At 46.6% G+C, this 12,326-nt stretch overlaps 1 protein-coding gene across 2 annotated transcripts in view; it reads left to right on the forward strand.

Moving 5' to 3' along the window:
* Positions 1 to 12,326, forward strand: part of LOC310684226 (uncharacterized protein) — a 28,841-nt gene that overhangs the window by 8,186 nt on the left and 8,329 nt on the right. Inside the window, exon 1 of one of the 2 annotated variants that reach the window (XM_083454985.1) lies at positions 10,766 to 11,831. The exons of the other annotated variant lie outside the window; for it this stretch is intronic. The gene's annotated coding sequence lies outside the window, so the exon portion shown is untranslated. Of the gene's footprint in view, positions 1 to 10,765; positions 11,832 to 12,326 lie in introns of those variants that run through there. 2 annotated transcript variants of the gene reach the window in all.

Here is a 12,326-nt window from a genome sequence, read left to right on the forward strand (position 1 = left end):
ACATCAGTCCCTTGTCCTGGTCAGATCACTTCCTGTTGAGATTTTGGCTTTCAGCACCTTTCCCCCTCTGCAGAGGTGGGGGACCTGTTAGGATGATCCGCCCTCAGAGATGGCTCTGGGGGATTTCCCATCATTCCTTAGTACCCAGTCAGATACATGATAGATACGTTGGGTTCAGCTTAGGTTATTTATGTTATCATCTGACACTCCTCAATTCTACCCAAGCCTCTTGTTTTCTGTATAGGACTAGATTTAGAGAGTATTTATGTGTGTGCTATGTATTACGAGCATGTGCTATGTATTACGAGCATGTATTAATAAACTTAGGGACGTGGGTGGCGCTGTGGGTTAAACCACAGAGCCTAGGGCTTGCCAATCAGAAGGTCGGCGGTTTGAATCCCTGCGACGGGGTGAGCTCCCATTGCTCGGTCCCTGCTCCTGCCCACCTAGCAGTTCGAAAGCACGTCAAAGTGCAAGTAGATAAATAAGTACCGCTCTGGTGGGAAGGTAAATGGCATTTCCGTGCGCTGCTCTGGTTCACCAGAATCGGCTCATTCATGCTGGCCACATGACCCGGAAGCTGTACGCCGGCTCCCCCGGCCAATAAAGCGAGATGAGCGCCGTAACCCCAGAGTCGGCCATGACTGGACCTAATGGTCAGGGGTCCCTTTACCTTTACCTATTAATAAACTTTCATCCTGAATGAAATTTTCCTTGGTTTGAGAAGTCCTTCTTCATCTTTCCAGCCAAACCTGAAACCACGGACTGGCGATACCAACCCATGCTCTCCAAAAGGAGCTGGCTCCACAAACAGTGGTGGAGCTAGGTGCTCTGGTTCCTGGGGCAGGGCTAGCCGCCCACGGGGGCAGGGTGAGCATTCCAGGGGGGTGCTGAGAGGCCTTGGGTCCCTTTGCTTCCCTCCGCCCCATTCATTCATCTCTCAGCCCCCCAACAGTCTCCTCTGCAACCCCAATTACCCTAGAGCCTCCCCTTCACCCAAAAGTCTCACCACCCCAGTGGCCTCCCAAGACAAGCATGGAGAGGAGATGAGATGAGGAGGAGAGACAGAGAGAGGGGCCTTTTCCGGACTGCTCTAGGGAGCCCAGCTCTCTCACTCCCCTTAACCCTTATGTGGTCGCACCACTCGGAGATTCCTGCCCAGGGGGACATTGCGCAAGGCACTGGGAGGGATCCAGATCTCACCATGAGATCCCGCTAGATTCAGGATATGACTTGGCAATGCTTGGCTAGGCTCCCATGCTGGGAAAGGGGCACACATAGGGGCCAACTCCAACGGGCCAACTCCTAGGGGCCCAGCTACCTTGGAGTGTGTGATGACGTATCGGAAGAGCGATAGGCGGAATGGGCCAATTGTGGCACAGCGGTGCGATCTGCCGGGGGGGTTGTCACGCCCCCCCCCGCCCGGGATGACACCCGGGGCGGACTGTCTCCACCGCATCCCTTCCTAGGTCCCTGTCCACAAAGTGTGGCAGTGGGAGCTAACTAAGCAGTTAGCACAACAGTGTGTTAATGCAACGTGACTACTTTAGCGACACCTGCCTTCCCATCATTATTCAATCAGGAGGCAAGCTGAGTAAACAGAGGAGCTCTTATTTCAATCTTGGCCCATGAAGGGGTCCAATTTGGCCTCCGATCACAAAATTTTCCAAACCACGTCCACCGGCCAAACAGCTGCCATCAGCTGATGGGCAGGTGCATGGTGTTCAATTCTAGGTTGGCTCCAGGTGTTGGCTAAGACAGCAGGGAATGGGTGCAGGCAGTGAAAGCAGCAGGATTTAATCTCACAATTATCAGCTGTTAAATCCTGTTCTGTATGGCTGTGAGTACCTGCTCACACAGAGCCCCATTTTTTGCAAGTGCTGGATGCAAGAGGAAAAACACAGTTGTTGTTGTTGTTGCTGCTTTTGCTGCTGCTGCTGCTGCTGCTGTTTTTAAACACCCTATGGATTCAATATTAAGTCATATGGCTAATGGTGTTTGAGTTTTATTTTACAACCTGATCAGCAGGACCTTTTATTGCCCATCTAAAGACTGCTGAATCTCCCTTTGAATGAACAGACAAGTAGTTTGCATTCTAAATATCTCTTTTATTAATCAAAATTGTCCCGGGAAATAGTGTTTAGTTTTCTGGATTCATCATTGTCACAAACTCTCAGATTTTTCCACTACTGCTGCTTCACTGCTTTGGACAGAATTGGCTGCACCAAACTAGTCTTCCTGTGCGTGCTTAGCTTCTGCTAGTCTGGCTGGAGATATTTCCGTTTGTTTTTGTTCTCCAAATGGTTTACAATGAAGAGGAAACAGAGCCACCCATTTTAGGTTTAACTTTCTCAGAAATCAGCCATTTGAGCAGAGCTGTGTGCTGGGGAGCAGCCAGGAATTGCGTGTCAAGACCCCACAGCCACCCTTTAGAAATAACTCAAACAAGGACACGGATATTAGGTTAATGTTATTGGGCAAAATTTTGGCCACAAATTTATTGATTACAGAATGTGAGCGGTATTGGCTTAGGCACTGAATGGTCCTGTCTATATCTGACTCCTGCCCGATGCACAGGAAGTCCGGTAAGGGTAAACCCCCGGAAGGGGAAGCCCTGTTGACCTCCCCGTGGTGTTCCTGTCGGGGTCGTGTCATGGCCCTAGCCCCTGACCCGGGCTTTGGACAAGATCAACACCCCTGGATTCCTTTAATGGAATACCCTTAAGCTTGTAGGGGCAGGTGATGGCCACACCTCCCCTCCCCCATCACAAGGTCAAACAATGTCTAACCGCCACAAGAGCCCAAAGGCTCACCACCAAATACCCTTACGCCTGTAACCAATGCCTCAAGCCCTCTGCAACACCGGCCAGCCATATATCATTCCTCCAATTGGAAAGGGGTACAACATCATCACGAAAAGTGCCATCTTGCTGAAAACTATGGAAGGGTGCGCGATCACCCGGCCACCCAACGTGATAACCTTCTGTGAAACGGAACGATTCAAGTGTTTTCGGACACAATGTGTTGCGGCTGGAGAATTGCTGCCACACCAAACGTGTCTCTCCAAGAGCAGCGACCAAAAGAGAGTCTTTTTCGGGAAATTCAGTGCAAGATTGTCCAAGTCCTTTTTGATATTGAAGAGCAAGTCCATGCCTTTCCGGCAAGGCAAATCGTTCTCAACCAGCTGCAAAACCAAAGCGTTGGGGGGGGGGGCATGTGCATCCACCCTGGCCTTCACAATTGGCATCATCTCTGCCCAGTGCATCCCATGTCTCGCTATCCAGGAAATAATGATGTGGGATGGAAAACCCAGCTGGCACCTCTGGACGCTAGCTGCCACCTGATCCCAGGCCCAATGGACGATACTGTGTCCCACAATCCAAATTCCTATGCGGTTTGTCCCTGAAAAGCAAGAAAATGACAGAGAAGTGTAAGTGATAGGTCTGTTTTAAATTTTGGAGTTGTCGCGGATATAACTTTTGTACGCGTTGGATTGCCAGCGTCCCATGTCTTTTATTCTGTCCACTGGCAAACCCCAGTGGGCTGCCATTGTGGTGGGCCCGATCCAAAAAGAGTGGTGTTTGAGTTTTATTTTACAACCTGATCAGCAGGACCTTTTATTGCCCATCTAAAGACTGCTGAATCTCCCTTTCAATGAAAAGACAAGTAGTTTGCATTCTAATGTTGTAAACAAAAATCTGCCCTTTTCCCTTATGGGATTAAGTGGCCACAGCAATTTCTTTCAAAGGGTATAGACTGACGGAGGAGGGAGGCTGACAAAGGGGGGGGGCAGTTGAATTGCAAGCACATTCTCTCACATTTTAAACCTCAAGACTCTGTGCTCCAGGACTGAAAAGATGTGTAAAAGATCACGATTGCCTCAAAATATGCAACTGATATTTAATTAGTTTGTTGTGTGATAATATGTAGAAATGCTAAAATGTGCCTGGCAGTATGTTATTTCCACAAAGGGGGGACCCAATTATTGTGTGTACTGTTATTGCTTACATCAGTGGAGGATTCTCATGCATTTTGAGCCTTCTAATAGATCAGGCTATTGCGTAATCCAGTATTTAGATTAGATCATGTTCCACCCGGCGCACTCTGCAGTGTGCCAACCTTCCTTACCCATTTTAAAATGTGCTAAAACTCATTTGTTTTTGTTCTCCAAATGGTTTACAATGAAGAGGAAACAGAGCCAGCCAGTTTAGGTTTCGCTTTCTCAGAAATCAGCCATTTGAGCAGAGCTGTGTGCTGGGGAGCAGCCAGGAATTATCAGCAACGGGACATTTAGTGCTAAACACATTGCTGTGCCAATCTATTGTTTGTGGATCATAACACATTGGTTTAATCAGAGGTCAGCAAACTTTTTCAGCAGGGGCCAGTCCACTGCCCCTCAGACCTTGTGGGGGACCAGACTTTATATTTTTTTTTGGGGGGGGGGGAGAATTCCTATGCCCTACGAATAACCCAGAGATGCATTTTAAATAAAAGGACACATTCTACTCATGTAAAAACCCGCTGATTCCCAGACCGTCTGTGGGCCAGATTTAGAAGGTGATTGGGCCGGATCTGGCCCCTGGGCCTTAGTTTGCCTACCCATGGTTTAATGGATCTCCCTCCTCATCCCCATGAAGTTCCACACATAGCCCCCTTCCCAGACTTAGATCTTGGCTTCAGAGGAATCTGGAAGGTCCCAGTCAGAACCACATCACATTTCAAGTTGCTTTGTCACATTGTTGTTGTTGTTCAGAGCAATGTAAATGTCGAAACAGAAGCCTCCTGCTGGATCCGTCCAACCAGATGCCTGTGGGAAACTGGAAAGCAGGACCTAAGCACAAAAATATTTCCCCCTCCGGTGGTCTCCAGCAACTGGTGTTCAGATGCAGTATAGCCATCGTAGCTGGAAGCTACTGCTTGTCAACAAATGGTTGATGCACACCAATGCACTTTCATCTCAAAACCCACATCTTTAAAAGAGGTTTTGCCCAGTGTATTTTTGCATATTATTTCAGGATACGTGCGCCACAACCAGCTGGGCTATGATGGGGGGGTGGATGATGGCACACAGTGCTGGTGCACCTGTGCCATACCCTCCAACATTTCTCTGATAGAAATAGGGACAGCCTAACAGAGCCTTAGCTAGGTGATCTTGAGCCCCTGCAGAACTGTCCAGATTGTGCCCCCTAGCTCTTCTTTCTGTCTCTCCTCCAACCCCGCCCCCCCAGCACCCATTCAGTTCAATTCCTCACACACTTCACCTTGTAATGAATTCCCTTTTGTAATGAATTCTGATTGAAGGAGGCCAAAACAGAGATAGGACACCAAGATGAGGAAGGCTGACCTAGATGATGGTATATAGGCATCTCCTCACTTACGTGCGGGTTACGTTCCGGGGCCTTGCGTGCATAAGTGAAGTCGCATAAAGTGGGGAGCACCCCACTTTAATAGGGAGGAGTGCTTGGGAGCCAGCTCCTTTGCCCCTCCCTAAAATATTTGAGGAGGCTGCCCGCTGTTAATGGGCATTGCCATTCAAATAGTGTGTGTGTGTGGTCCATCTTGATCATACAGAGTGGTGCTTACCTGCCCCCCCCCCATATATTTTATTCAAGTTGACACTCTTGAAGGAGGGTGTGCCAGAGGAGAGAGATAGAGAAGTGACTCCGGAGTAGGTAGGCTTTGAACTTGGCGACTCCCTCCCCGCGCCCGGAGAGGCAGGGGTGCGAGCAGTGAGGTGAGCTGGGCAGTGTCAGGGACTGAGGCTGGTGCCGGGGTGGAGGAAGGTGGGTGTGGTAGGGGCGGGCTCCCTGGGTGTCAGCACTGAGGGGGGTGACAAAAAGCCAGGCGGCATTCACGACAGGCCTGCAGCCCGCCCAAGCCAAGCGTCTCCCTTGGGAGTGCAGCTCCGCCCTGCACCAAATGGTCCACCTGCCGCCTCACCCTCAGCTGGAGTGTGGCTGACTGGGAGGAGGCAGGCAGACCTTGGTGGTCCTGCAGAGTGTCCTGCCCAGGCTGGCCCTGCCCCATGGGTGGCTGGCCCCACCCCTTGGCCCTGCCCCAGGCGCCCGATCAATTTGTTCCACCGCTGGGCTGGTGTATCTTCCTGGCCCCAACCCCAAACGAGGTCCGGGAGAGGCAGAGCTGGTGCCTCATGGCCAAATGGGACGGAGCACTGAGGCATGCACAGGGAGGACCAAGCGACGAGGGAGGCAGCTGGGAGCAGCCGCTGCCCAGCATGCCTTCTTCCCCATCCTGCCTGGGCTGTGGGCAGTGAGAGCTGGCCAGACAGGGCGCCTGGCGGAGGGTCTCGGCAGCCAATTTTGCACCCCCCGCCTGCGCCTCTGGTGGGGCCTCACCTAGCTACAGCTCTGTGTCCTAAGGTAAACAGGACATTCCAGGATCAAATCAGAAACTAGGATGGCTTCTGTAAATCCGGGACTTAAACTTGAAGGGTCAGCTGTGAATGGTGGTGGCTGTAAAACTGAGAGGCGGATGTAGCTGTACAGGAATTTCAAGAGCATTTTTTAAAGCCATTTACTTACGACTTTGTAATAACTATAACGTTGCACGCACCCCAATTTCTGTAAAAATTTGAGTAAGGAGGAGAGGGAGGTCCTGAATAAACTTACCACGGCCAAAGACTTGATCACAAGGGTGGCACAATAGTGCTACTGAATAAAGCAGAATATGGGCTGCATCAATAGGAGTATAGCATCTAGATCAAGGGAAGTAATAGTGCCACTGTATTCTGCCCTGGTCAGACCTCACCTGGAGTACTGTGTCCAGTTCTGGGCACCACAGTTCAAGAAGGACACTGACAAACTGGAACGTGTCCAGAGGAGGGGAACCAAAATGGTCAAAAGCCTGGAAACGATGCCTTATGAGGAACGGCTAAGGGAGCTAGGAGTGTTTAGCCTGGAGAAGAGGAGGTTAAGGGGTGATATGATAGCCACGTTCAAATATATAAAAGGATGCAACACAGAGGAGGGAGAAAGGTTGTTTTCTGCTGCTCCAGAGAAGCGGACACGGAGCAATGGATCCAAACTACAAGAGAGAGGATTCCACCTAAACGTTAGGAAGAACTTCCTGACAGTGAGAGCTGTTCGACAGTGGAATTTGCTGCCAAGGAGTGTGGTGGAGTCTCCTTCTTTGGAGGTCTTTAAGCAGAGGCTTGACAACCATATGTCAGGAGTGCTCTGATGGTGTTTCCTGCTTGGCAGGGGGTTGGACTCGATGGCCCTTGTGGTCTCTTCCAACTCTATGATTCTATGATTCTATTCTATGTAAAGGAAACTGAGAGCCAGTTGAGTAATACCCACTTCTATTTACCCTTACCTGGTGATCCAACCACGGTGGTAAAAAATAAACTTCAGTCTATTCTAGATGAAGCCATCTTATTAGGCTATATTGATACTGCTGTGGCTGAATTTCTATGTCCCCAGCATACGAGGGTACCTATATTCTATGCCCTCCCCAAAATACATAAAAACATACTGCCCCCACCAGGGAGACCAATATTTTCAGCCTCAGTCTCCCTTCTAGAAAATTGTTCACACTACATTGATAGCTTCTTGAGTCCCCTTACCAAAGAAACACCATTGTATATCCGTGATACTAAACATGTCATTACCTTAATCGAGAACCTACCTGTTACTCAGCGTAGTATCAGAGCCTCTTGGGATGTTTCCTCACCAATGTACCCCTAGATGAGGTGAAGACACAGATTCAGGAAATGTTAATAGATCATGATCAAACATCTCCACCAGTACATTTCCTCATGGAAATTGTATCTTTAATTTTGGACAATAATTACTTCCCTTTTGGGACTAAATATTGCATCCAGAAACAGGGTGTGCCTATGGGTTTGAGATGTGCTCCCAGCGTGGCCAATATTTTCATGAGTAATTTTGATTTAGAACACATTTTTCATAATGACCCATATGGAGTATATTTGTTGTTTTATGGATGTTACATTGTTGATTTATTGTTTATATTCAGTGAGGATATTTTTGATCAGTTTAATCTGTGGATAAATGGTCTAAACTCACATTTAAAATTTGAAAGTAAATTCAGTTCTAGTTCTTTACCCTTCCTTGATTTGGAAATTTACCTCTAAAAATCAAGGTTCACCCCTTTAAAAAAAGTACAGATGTAAATTCTTTACTTCATTATAGTTCCAATCATCCAAGACACCTTCCAGATAACCTTTGGTCAATTTCTACGGCTCAAAATAAATTCTTCTAATTTGAAGGATTTGAAATATCACTCTGACAAGTTGGTAACCTCCATCCTAGAACACGGTTACCCACGTAACCACGTAACCACACTTTAAAAAACCCAGACTGATAACGGTTTCCCAAATCCCAATTTTTATACACTTTAAATTAAACATTAACAGGATATGCAATGTAATTCAACTAAGGGGAAACGAGGAAGTCACTCTACAAAGTTAATAACTATTATTTTCAATAAGGTTATGATTTATGTTTGTTATGTTTGTTCATTTTGTGTTTTTGTTTGTCGTTAATATTGTAAAAACCAATAATTTTTTGGGGGGGGAAATAATAAAAAATAAAAAATAAAAACCCGGACTGATACTCATGAGATCACCAAGAGAATCCATTCTTTCTTAGAATTTAATCACATGACAAGAGACATTGTGAGAATAGTGAAATGGCATTGGCATATCTTAAAAGATATTCCTGGTTGCGAGGTCCTTCCATGCTTCGGGAAATGACGCACTAGATCCCTTCAAGACATACTGGTACAAACTGATCTAAAACCCATACCACAACAACAGATTTTAATAACAGCCCCGAGAGGTTTTTTCAAGTGCAGACACTGCGTTGCATGCAGATACGCACTTCCTGTAAAAGAGTTCACCAACAGTGAGGGTTTAAATTCACCATACAATCATTTGCTACATGTGCTACTGTATGCACTGTCTATATAATAAAATGCACATGTGGTTTATTATATGTGGGACAAACCACAAGACCAATCAGAACCAGGATATTGGAGCATCATTCTAGGATCAGAAATAGAATTTTGGGTGCTCCTCTGGTATCCCATTTCATTCAAAAGTCACACACTGAGGATGACCTTACATTTTTTTTGTACTTTGGAACCATCAGGGACCTCTTGAAAATGCAGGAAGAGTCCTTACACAGAAGGAAAGCAGATTTATTTATTTTACTCAACACTCTTCATTGTTTAGGTCTAAATACTGAATTGTATACCTGCTTTTTATAATGACATATCCCACACAAGCTATGTCAGGGGTCAGCAACCTTTTTCAGCTGTGGGCCGGTCCACCATCCCTCAGACCATGTGGTGGGCCGGACTATATTTTGGGGAAAAAAGAACAAATTCCTATACCCCACAAATAACCCAGAGGTGCATTTTAACCCTTGAGCTATATGAAACATATACTATATAAGAGCTCTGCCTATGTGACACCATTGTGGTCATATTCCTTTAAGACTGCATTTAGTTTAACACTTGTCTGATCATATGGTTTTGCATATTAAGGGTGTACTGAGATTCATTGGCCATTACTATTGAGAATCGTCCAAGAATCATTGTTTACATGATCTGTTACGCACTTCAATGGTATGCACAACGTCTGTATCTTTTAATGCTTGATAAGGCTTAATAATGTATGACATTTATAATTTTTAGTAATGATATAATAGATTTATATTTGTAATTTCTACATGTCTAATATTAATCATTGTACTATCAAGTGTTTATATTTATTATATAGAACTATTGACAGCTGAGGAAGCCCTTCAGGGCGAAACAAGGAAATATCGGGAAACCTTGTTCTGCCCAACCCAGCTGCCTGGGCCAGCCTGCCTGTGTCTGCTACCTATGCTAGCCAACCTCAACAGCTGTATCATCCGTGAGATTCCAGGGACCTTTCCTTAATCACATTTGAGGACTGTGTAATATAGGAACTCAAACAAACATGTATTAAGAAAAGAAGAAATGTATCTACATTGGATTTAATTAAATAGGTTGGTTGCAGGAATTTATGTATAGGTTGGGGGGGGGGTTGCCCCTCCAGCAGATATCACGCACGTGCAGCCCACTACCAAAATCAGCACAATCGCTTTTGTGACTTTTGTGATTTGTCCCGGCAAAACACTTCATCACAGTTTCTTCCTATCTATTCAAAGCGCCTTTGCTGCACGATACCAAATGTAACAATTCACTGATAAATGTATTTATGTACTGGCTCACGGGGGAAACTTCAGAAATTCATATAGACATGTGAGCTCAGCAACTCAGCAGCCCCTCTGCCTGAGTGATAATCCCTGGCATCCTGACACCTGAGTGCCAGACAGGTAGCCATTCCAGAAATAACAAACCCAGATGAAGACAAAAAGCTGTGATTAACTTGGCTGGGAAATGGGGAAATGTAAAGATCTCTTTTATTACACTTGATGGGTGTTTGGTGGAGGGCAAGGAGAACCATGGGGCAGGGTCCAGGATGCTCAGATTACTGCCACCAGACTTCCCCTTTCATGATGTAACCGTGGTGTATGAGTGATGTAGTGGGGGGGGGGATAACACGGGGATTAGCAGCTAATAAAAGCTTGGGGGCTCTTTAGTTCGGGGCTTCCATCTTGTTCCACCTTGTGGCAGGTGGGAGTCCTGTCACGACAGTCTTCAATAAAGACCAAACCTACTGGCTGCTGTTTTGCTCTGGTATTCCTGGCTGGTGTCCTTGGTTTTTTTGTCCAAGGGAGCCTTCAGATTTCTCCGTTAACAGGTTATATTCCTTGCTTCAGGATTGTACAGTGGTACCTCAGGTTAAGTACTTAATTTGTTCTGGAGGTCCGTACTTAACCTGAAACTGTTCTTAACCTGAAGCACCACTTTAGCTAAGGGGGCCTCCCGCTGCTGCCGCACAGCCACCGCACGATTTCTGTTCTCATCCTGAAGCAAAGTACTTAACCCGAGGTAATATTTCTGGGTTAGCGGAGTCTGTAACCTGAAGCATATGTAACCTGAAGCGTATGTAACCTGAGGTACCACTGTATATGGTGTACATCCTGGACTTGATTCGTATGTTAGGAAGGAACCAGTAAAACATTTGTTACAAACATTACCATTGAGCCTATTGCGCTCCATATGTTGTGGTAATTACATCTGCATAACAAGGTATTTATTTGTTTTGGTCTGCAAAGCCAGCTTGTCCTGCAGGCTCTAAAGCCGCTCAGCACCTTGCAGAATATCGGAATGCTTCAAAAAATTAAACTATTTCCTCTAAGATGCCCCAAACCCCCACAGCTTTAGAACCCTTCCACTCTTCGCAGCCTATCAATGTAACAATGCAAAAGCAGGCAACAAGGAAGCTGTCAAGGAATAATATCTGGATTGTGTGGGCTTGCAGACAACTCGGGTGCTGCTGAGACTGATAGAGAGGCAACAACAACAGAGGTGAAGGATTAACCACCTCTGATGCTTCAAGTTTCACAAGGGATCCTTCGGGACTTCCCAGGAAAGGCAGAATCTCGACAGTCTATCAAGCAGCTGCTCGGTGCTCCCCCTAGCGGGGAATGCTGCTTTTGCTATTTGCTGCCATCGGGAAATCGGCGATTATCACCATGGGAGGAGGGGAAGGGAAAATTTCAAACTCGCCTGCGATCTTACGTTGTCTTCGCTCGCAACTTCGCTTTCGTTTTTGCTTTTAGTAGCGCGACGAGCAGGAGGTAGAGGGAATAAAAGACTGAAAGGAAGAGAGTTGGAAGGAGAAAAGTGTTTAGAAACCTGGAAGCGAAATCTCCGAGGAGTGGACTGTAAAAAAATCGGGCTGGCAGCAGGTGAGGAGCTGAACTTTTCCCTTGCGATTATGATGATTTCCGTTTCTTTTTGAGCTTGATCGACTCTGAGCTCCTTGCTAGGCGGGTGGGGCGGGGCGGCCAGAGTTGCTTATTATTACTATTATTAACGTTGGAGAAGGCTGCCCTTCTTTCCTGCTACAAAGGGAATAAATTACATGGCGTCACGACTGAGTTAGTGCTACTATAAGAACTTTAACTAGCTGCTCTGAAACCAACCCGGGTCTCCCTCTCAAACGATGCTGCGTCTTAATTTGACATACTATCCCTCTTTAGCTGCTAGGAAGCTGCCCTCCTCCTCCTCCTCCTCCTCTTGGCGCCTGCCTATTTTCCTTTCCTTTGGGTTGGCACAGTGGAGAGAGAAGCTCTTCGGAAGCTGTCACACCACATAGTCGCTGTCCCGTCCTTCATATTTCTCTGTTCCTCTTCCCTGTTTACTAAAAAGATTTGCAAACATCTACTGGGACTTGCAGGGCT

This window comes from Podarcis tiliguerta, assembly GCF_965153285.1.
Source record: "Podarcis tiliguerta genome assembly, chromosome: 8".
Lineage (NCBI taxonomy): Eukaryota > Metazoa > Chordata > Lepidosauria > Squamata > Lacertidae > Podarcis > Podarcis tiliguerta.